The sequence below is a fragment of the Mobula birostris genome, chromosome 17, assembly GCF_030028105.1.
Source record: "Mobula birostris isolate sMobBir1 chromosome 17, sMobBir1.hap1, whole genome shotgun sequence".
Classification (NCBI taxonomy): domain Eukaryota; kingdom Metazoa; phylum Chordata; class Chondrichthyes; order Myliobatiformes; family Myliobatidae; genus Mobula; species Mobula birostris.
Window position 1 is genome coordinate 65,553,345 of NC_092386.1, and position 9,425 is coordinate 65,562,769.

The following is a 9,425-nucleotide window of genomic DNA, read 5'->3' on the forward strand; positions in this document are numbered from 1 at the left end:
GATCAAAATCAGTTTGTTTAATTCACAAACTTATTTTTCATTGCTCCTCTGTAAGGTGCTGGTTAAATTCAACTTGGCGTTGTTCATGTTGTAATATTTAGCTCCTTTATTTAACTGACTTGCTGAACCCTATATTGGCTCCAGTCCTTTCTCACTGGCACAATACTTTCTCCCCTGACAGTGTCATTAACACTCAGTTGAAACGAAATCACACTGTGATATATTAACATATAAACATGTGCGCATATTCAGATGAAATTTCTTTGTCTGCTGATCATCACACCATCATTTCCAGGTTCAACCACAGATGAAAAAGCAGACACAGTTCCTTTGGAAATGTAATTCCATGGAGTAATTATTTTTTAAACTGGATTGCTGATGGTAAAACTGCTTTCACTCTTTTATAAATATTTGTTGCTTGTGTAAATGATTCCTTTGCCTGACTCTACGTTAAACAGTTTCCATCCAATTAGCATGTCTGCACCTTTTATTAATATTAATATGGTTTGCTCAACTTCTGCTAATTATTATCTTTTGACATTTGCTCAGGAAGGAAGAATAGAGATTTCCAAAACAGAGGAACTGAAATGTCTGCAACAAAGGATTAGTGCAAAGAAACTGACTGAAAACCACCGAATGGTTCATTATTTCAGGCCTGGGTCAAAAAACATCAGCACTCTCTAGATCACATGGTACATTTGAATGAGTGAAACCATTCACCCTTTTCTGTTACATCCATCCAGCACAATTCCATATTTCCTCTTCGTAGTGGCTGTTTGTTTCTAAAATATTCCAGGGCTGTCATCGCCCACAGGGTCCAATCCAATTAATGAACATTCTTTAAGCAGAGACATCCTTTTCTATTAAAAAGAAAGAGTTGCATTTGTATAAGATTATATAACATTTACTAACCACTTTCACTCATACACCAAAGTGTGGTCTTTCTTTTTCATGGGGGAGGAGGGTTTAATGTTTGATGTTTTTATTTGAACGTGTTCGTTCCTTGGTTCTTCCTTGTTTTGTGACTGTCTGTGGAAAAGACCAATTTCAGGGTTTGGTGATAAATGTACTTTGAACTTTGAACTTTTCCTACTATGATTACAATTTCAAGGTACAAGTGAATGGTACATAAACAGCCTTGTTGTCCTTTCTGTACTGGACAATCAAGTACCTAATTTGTTTTGGTGAGTGCAAGAATAGTAGTGCTTCTACCACTGAAATTGTTCCTGCACCACCTTCTCCTATCAAAACTCTCCCAACACCGTCCTATCCTCCATACGATTTCTTGGGTCTGAGTGTCAACAGGATCATAGTCTCCCTGGGACTTTTCAGTCAACAGACAATGGATAAAATAGCCATTGACGAAGTTACATTAAAATCTTCCTGAATATCATCTCACATACTGGCCAACTATCTAATACCTTCAGAGAGCTGGTCCAAATAATTGAATCAAATAGCTTCTCTTTGTGCTGCTATATTTTCAAATTTTGTGATCTGTACAATCAGAAGAACAACACTGTCATAGCGACCACTTACTCCCATTCCTCTTTGTTCTGAGAAGGTAGCAAGCCTCTTGAATTGCTACCTGATAGACTGAGCAGTTACTTGTGTCATCACAGATGAAATTAAGTCAACATATTGTGCAATAGTGGATGGCGGGGTGGAGATACGTCTCTACCAAAGGAGGAGTAAGGCTCTCCTTCCCTTGGCTAGCCAGCAGATCACCTGTCGGCAAACTGTAGCACCTGGAAGAAAGAGGGAGATACATGGTGAGTTCACCCAGAAGGTTTTCAGAACTAGCTAGTGTCCACCACATTTCCTCAATCCGATAACCAACGCAGATTCCTGCAGTTTATCTGGAAGAACCTATGCAATTTGGAAGAACCTGGGTCTTCCCAGCAGAGTGAGAGAGACGTACGAGGCAGAGGTGGTGCTTATACTGTGAGAAGGCCAGCCACTTGCAAGTTACCTACCCTAAGTTGTCATGAAAACTCCCAGACCATCCAGTGAGGGGAGTTGAAAAGACTCTTTCCTGTTTTGTCAAGTCCCAGAGTAGTTCTACCATCTCTATTATCTTAGAGGAGACATCAACGTCCCGTGAGAGACTTGGTAGACTCTGGTTTGGCAAGTAATTTTTGGGACATCAGACTAGCAGAGAGAATTGAAATTTTTGAGGTACACCTCAACTAGCCTATCTCTGCTAGGGCCAGGGATGGTAGACCATTGGAACATGGACAAACCTTTTAACTTCCTGTCACTCCCAAGTTGACTTTTGGAAGGCACAAGGAGACCATCAATTTCCATCTTATTCACTCTCCAGACATTCCCCTAATCCTTGGTTATCTGTGGTTACATCTTCATAATCCTTGGATTTACTGGGCTTCAGGCACAATTCAGGGTTGGTTGACACTATGCCAGGATAAGTGGCTTCTTAGTGGTTCCGAGATGCCTGTCCGAGTTTCCGTGTGGCCTGCTTGAGCCATGTCGAGTCATCAGTCGATTCCTGAAGACTGGACTTGAACTCAGCGGAGTTGTCTAGAGTGCCTTGCGAGGATTTGGATTTGTTAGAGGTAAGAACCACTATGCTTCTCCCACATAGAGACTACAACTGTACCATCAATTTACTACCTGGAACGTGTCCTCTCCAGGGAATGCTCTACGCCTTGCCTGCTCCTGAGAGGCAACCTATAGAGGAGTACTTTATACTTTATACTTCATTGTCGCCAAACAATTCATACTAGAATGTACAATCATCACAGCGATATTTGATTCTGCACTTCCTGCTCCCTGGATTACAAATATTAAATATTAAAAATAGTTAAAATTAGTAAATATCAAACATTTAAATTATAAATCATAAATAGAAAATAGAAAAATCGGAAGTAAGGTAGTGCAAAAAAACCGAGAGGCAGGTCCGGATATTTGGAGGGTACGGCCCAGATCCAGGTGAGGATCCATTCAGCAGTCTTATGACAGTTGGAAAGAAGCTGTTCCCAAATCTGGCCGTACGAGTCTTCAAGCTCCTGAGTCTTCTCCCGGAGGGAAGAGGGATGAAAAGTTTGTTGGCTAGGTGGATCGTATCCTTGATTATCCTGGCAGCACTGCTCCGACAGCATGCGGTGTAAAGTGAGTCCACGGATAGAAGATTAGTTTGTGTGATGTGCTGCGCCGTGTTCATGATCTTCTGCAGCTTCTTTCGGTCTTGGACAGGACAACTTCCATACCAGGTTGTGATGCACCCTAGAAGAATGCTTTCTATGGTGCATCTATAAAAATTAGTGAGGGTTTTAGGGGATAGGCCAAATTTCTTTACTTTTCTCAGGAAGTAAAGGCACTGGTGGGCCTTTACTTCCTGAGAATATTGCAGTAGTTCAAGAGTTACTAACATGTGGCTGGTGGCAGAGATCTTTAAGTTGACTGTCTTCTCCCTCTGTGCCTGTCAGGTAACTGTTTGAAGGATTATCTCAATTTTTAATTTTCTATGGGAGGCATGAAGAAAAATTAAATATTTATTGTATAGGTACCTTGGTGTGATTGAAGTATAAAAGACATTGGTTGAAGAAAACTGTATTGAGAAGACATGGACACAAGAGACAGAAACATAGAAATCTACAGCACATTACAGGCCCTTCGGCCCACAATGTTGTGCCAGCCATGTAACCCACTCTAGAAACTGCCTAGTATGTCCCTACCACACAGCCCTCTATCTTTCTAAGCTCCATGTAACTATCTAAGAGTCTCTTAAAAAACCCTATTGTTTCCGCCTCTACCACCATCGCAGGCAGTGCATTCCACGCACCCACCACTCTCTGTGTGGAAACTTACTCCTGACATCTCCCTTGTACCTACTTCCAAGCACCTTAAAACTATGCCCTCTCGTGCTAGCTATTTCAGCCCTGGGAAAAAGCCTCTAACTATCTACACAATCAATGCCTCTCATTGTCTTATACACCTCTATCAGGTCACTTTTCATCCTCCATTACTCCAAGTAGAAAAGGCTAAATTCACTCAACCTATTCTCATGAGGCACGCATGTTAGTAGGGAAGTGGGGTTAGGTAAATTGGAGGGATTAAAGACAGATAAATCCCCAGCGCCAGATGGCCTGCATCCCAGAGTGCTTAAGGAAGTAGCCCAAGAAATAGTGGATGCATTAGTGATAATTTTTCAAAACTCTTCAAATTCTGGACTAGTTCCTGAGGATTGGAGGGTGGCTAATGTCACCCCACTTATTTAAAAGGAGGAAGAGAGAAACCGGAGAATTATAGACCGGTTAGCCTAACATCGGTGGTAGGGAAACTGCTAGAGTCAGTTATCAAAGATGTGATAACAGCACATTTGGAAAGCGGTGAAATCATCAGACAAAGTCAGCATGGATTTGTGAAAGGAAAATCATGTCTGACGAATCTCATAGAATTTTTTGAGGATGTAACTAGTAAAGTGGATAGGGGAGAACCAGTGGATGTGGTATATTTGGATTTTCAAAAGGCTTTTGGCAAGGTCCCACACAGGAGATTAGTGTGCAAACTTAAAGCACACGGTATTGGGGGTAAGGTATTGATGTGGATAGAGAATTGGTTGGCAGACAGGAAGCAAAGAGTGGGAATAAACGGGACCTTTTCAGAATGGCAGGCAGTGACTAGTGGGGTACCGCAAGGCTCAGTGCTGGGACCCCAGTTGTTTACAATATATATTAATGACTTGGATGAGGGAATTAAATGCAGCATCTCCAAGTTTGCGGATGACACGAAGCTGGGTGGCAGTGTTAGCTGTGAGGAGGATGCTAAGAGGATGCAGAGTGACTTGGATAGGTTGGGTGAGTGGGCAAATTCATGGCAGATGCAATTTAATGTGGATAAATGTGAAGTTATCCACTTTGGTGGCAAAAGTAGGAAAACAGATTATTATCTGAATGGTGGCCGATTAGGAAAAGGGGAAGTGCAACGGGACCTGGGTGTCATTATACACCAGTCATTGAAAGTGGGCATGCAGGTACAGCAGGCAGTGAAAAAGGCGAATGGTATGCTGACATTTATAGCAAGAGGATTTGAGTACAGGAGCAGGGAGGTACTACTGCAGTTGTACAAGACCTTGGTGAGACCACACCTGGAGTATTGTGTGCAGTTTTGGTCCCCTAATCTGAGGAAAGACATCCTTGCCATAGAGGGAGTACAAAGAAGGTTCACCAGATTGATTCCTGGGATGGCAGGACTTTCATATGATGAAAGACTGGATGATCTAGGCTTATACTCATTGGAATTTAGAAGATTGAGGGGGGATCTAATTGAAACGTATAAAATCCTAAAGGGATTGGACAGGCTAGATGCAAGAAGATTGTTGCCGATGTTGGGGAAGTCCAGAACGAGGGGTCACAGTTTGAGGATAAAGGGGAAGCTTTTTAGGACCGAGATTAGGAGTGGTGAATCTGTGGAATTCTCTGCCACATGAAACAGTTGAGGCCAGTTCATTGGCTATATCTAAGAGGGAGTTAGATATGGCCCTTGTGGCTAAAGGGATCAGGGGGTATGGAGGGAAGGCTGGTACAGGGTTCTGAGTTGGATGATCAGCCATGATCATACTGAATGGTGGTGCAGGCTCGAAGGGCCGAATGGCCTACTCCTGCACCTATTTTCTATGTTTCTATGCTCTCCAATCTAGGCAACATCCTCGTAAGTCTCCTCTGCACTTTCTCTACAGTGTCTACATTCTTCCTGTGATGAAGTGGCCAGAACTGAGCACAGTACTCCATATGGGGTTTGACCAAAGTTCTATTTAGCTGTAACATTACCTCACAGTTCTTGAACTCAATCCCACGGTTGATAAAGGCCAACACACCATATGCATTTTTAACCACATTGTCAACCTGCGCAGCAGCTTTGAGTGTCCTATGGACACAGACCCCAAGATCCCTGATCCTCCACACTACCAAGAGTTTTACTGTTAATATTACATTCTGTCTTCAAATTTGACCACCAAAATGAACCACTTCATACTTACCTGGGTTGAACTCCATCTGCCACTTCTCAGCCCAGTTCTGCATCCTATCGATATCCTGCTGTAATCTCTGACAACCTCCAGACTATCCACAACATCTCCAACACTTGTATCATCAGCAGACTTACTAACCCACCCTTCTACTTCCTCATACAGGTCACTTATAAACATCACAAACAGGAGGGGTCCCAGAACAGATCCCTGCAGAATACCATTGGTCACTGTCCTCCATGCAGAATACAAACTATCCACAATCATCCTTTGCCTTCTGTGGTCATGTCAATTCTGGATCCAGATATGACGTTGTCTTGCTATTCAGCTTCTGCAAAGCATGTTCTTGTAAGGTGTGGTTTAGAAGGTCTTCTCAACAGTAAACAGTCCATACCATGCTTGAGTTGTCTACAAAGTTCATTCTGTTAAGTGATATATAATTCCAAAAGGATGTAGAAGTATTTGTTGGGCCATCAAATACTTTGACCACAGTGTCCAGTATGTGCCAGTGCAAATTATGGATGGGGTCACTCAAAACTTGACAAATAATGATTGCATCATGGATATAGAGACGATAACAGCTGCGACCAAAATGATTGATTGGCTTTCATGGCCATTAACCAATAACACAGAGAAGCGGATAATTTGCTTTCTGAAAGGTTTGGCTATTGTGAAAAAGTTGAGCATTTTGATTGGAGTCACAGTTTTAAAAATTGAACAGGTGTTCTCAAGCCCCTCCCCCCCCCCCCCCCCCATTTGTAAGAGCAGGAGCACTTGCTGTGCTGAATTATATGCTTTTAGATTTCCAACATTCTTTGGAAGCTTTCCATGTGCTTGTTCCTCACATTGCCAAACTAATGATTTCACACCCTAAAGGGGAGTCCAACCCTGCTACAAACTGTTTACAACAACTGTCTGAATTGGTACACTGCATGATCTTCCAGTTTTTAGGCTTCCCTGGCCTTTACGAACCTGTCACACAAGCACCAAAGGATTTTCCCATTCCAAATGAAACAGCTGATCCATCAGAATACCTGGATGTCACAATAAATGCATTGGAGCCCTTGTACTCAGAACTTGCTATAAAATTGAATACAGGAAAGACAGGGCTGGCAAATCTTGGCAATACCTGTGCCATGAACTATGTCACTCAGGTCCTTTTCTTGGCTTCGGGCTTCAGGCATGCTGTTATGCTACTGAAGGAGAGTGATTCACAGTCATTAATGATGAAACTCCAATGGTTATTTGTTTTCCTGGAACATAGCCAGGGACCTGCCATTCTCCCAGCAGCTTCTTGAAAGCTTCATCTACTCCATGGTTGCAACAGGACCATTCAGAGTATTTAGAATGTCTATTGGACAAGCTACATAAAGAAGAGAAGTACAGTGAGGAAGTTCTCATGGACAGAGACCTTCAGGCAGTGAAACTGGTCAAGATCAGGAGAAAACATTAATAGAAAGAATATTTGGTGGGAAGATGGTGACTAGGATCATTTGTTATGTTTTTGTAATGTTTCAATAGACAATAGACAATAGGTGCAGGAGTAGGCCTTTCGGCCCGTCGAGCCAGCACCCCCATGCACTGTGATCATGGCTGATCATCCACAATCAGTACCCTGTTCCTGCCTTCTCCCCATATCCCTTGACTCTGCTATCTTTAAGAGCTCTATATAACACTTTCTTGAAAGAATCCAGAGAATTGGCCTCCACTGCCTTCTGAGGCAGAGCATTCCACAGATCCGCAACTCTCTGTATGAAAAAGTTTTTCCTCAACTCCGTTCTAAATTGTCTACCCCTTATTCTTAAACTGTGGCCTCTGGTTCTGGACTCCCCCAACATCGGAACATGTTTACTGCCTCTAGCGTGTCCAATCCTTTAATAATCTTATATGGTTCAATCAGATCCCCTCTCATCCTTCTAAATTCCAGTGTATACAAGCCCATTCGCTCCAACCTTACAACATATGACATTCCCGCCATCCCGGGAATTAACCTCGTGAACCTCCGCTGCACTCCCTCTATAGCAAGAATGTCCTTCCTCAAATCTGGAGACCAAAACTGCACACAAAACTCCAGGTGGGGTCTCACCAGGGCCTTGTGCAACTGCAGAAGGACCTCTTTGCTCCTATACTGTCATAAGGCGGTGGCTGGGAATGGACCCAAGTGCAAGACACAGACACTGAAGTACTAGGGACAGGACTAGGATACAGGCTGAGGGCAAGGACATGGACACGAAAATTGGGAACCCAGAACAGGACTGGACAAGAGAGCTAGGAGCCCGGGCTTGGACTCCGAGCCAGAGACTGAACAAGGACCCAGTACCTTGGTCTTGCCTCTGGTTCGGACCCCAGAACTAGGCAAGAACGAGGCTTAGCAGGTAGGCAGGACGAGGCTGGAGTCTTCAGGCTTGAGGCTAGAGGTGAGGCTTGGTAGGAGGCAGGAGGCTGGAGTCTTCAGGCTTGAGGCTAGGCAGGCTCCTCCTGGGCAGGGCGTGGTTCACCTGGGCAGGGCACGGTACTCCTGGGCAGGGTGCGGATCACAACCCGACGGAGGCATGGGACAGGAAGGGACAGAACCAACCGCAGGTAACAGCAAGACGGCCTGGCTTACCTGGGCAGAGGCAAGGGACAGGAAGGGAGCTAGGTACAGGGTGGCTCCAGAACAAGACTGCAGGCGAGATGAGGCGAGAGTTACCAGCAAGACAAGGCAAGGCTTCAGGCAGTGCAAGGTGAGATGAGAACTTCAGGTGAGGAGAGAGTTACCGGCAAGACAAGGCAAGGCTTCTGGCAAAGCGAGGCGAGATGAGAACTTCAGGCGAGGCAAGAGTTACCGGCAAGATAAGGCAGGGCTTCAGGCAAGGAAACAGAAGGCAGAGGAAGGGATACAAGGAGTAAGGACAAGAACAATCCAGCACCCACACCCTGGTCTCTGAAGGTATTTATGGAGCCAGTCCCAACGAGCATCAGCTGCCTCAATTAGAGCTCAACGAGAACAGAAACAGGGTAGACAGGAAAACCTGGAGCAAGGGTTGATGGACCAGACCGTGAACCGGAATACGGACTTCACGGACCAGACTATGACATATACTCAATTCCCCTTGTTATGAAGGCCAACATGCTATTAGCTTTCTTCACTGCCTGCTGTATCTGTATGCTTATTTTCAGTTACTGATGAACAAGGACACCCAGATCTCATTGTACTTCCCCTTTTCCTAACTTGACACCAATCAGATAGTAATCTGCCTTCCTGTTCTTGCCACCAAAGTGGATGAACTCACATTTACCCACATTAAACTGCATCTGCCATTCACCTGCCCACTCACCCAACCTGTCCAAGTCACCTTGCATTCTCATAATATCCTCCTCACATTTCACACTGTCACCCAGCTTTGTGTCATCTGCAAATTTGCTAATGTTACTTTTAATCCCTTCATCTAAATCATTA

At 44.0% G+C, this 9,425-nt stretch overlaps 1 pseudogene; it reads left to right on the plus strand.

Annotated features, from left to right (window-relative positions):
* LOC140211454 (ubiquitin carboxyl-terminal hydrolase 35-like) overlaps positions 1-7,518 on the plus strand; it is a 64,401-nt pseudogene extending 56,883 nt beyond the window's left edge.
* The last annotated feature ends 1,907 nt before the right edge of the window (positions 7,519-9,425 follow it).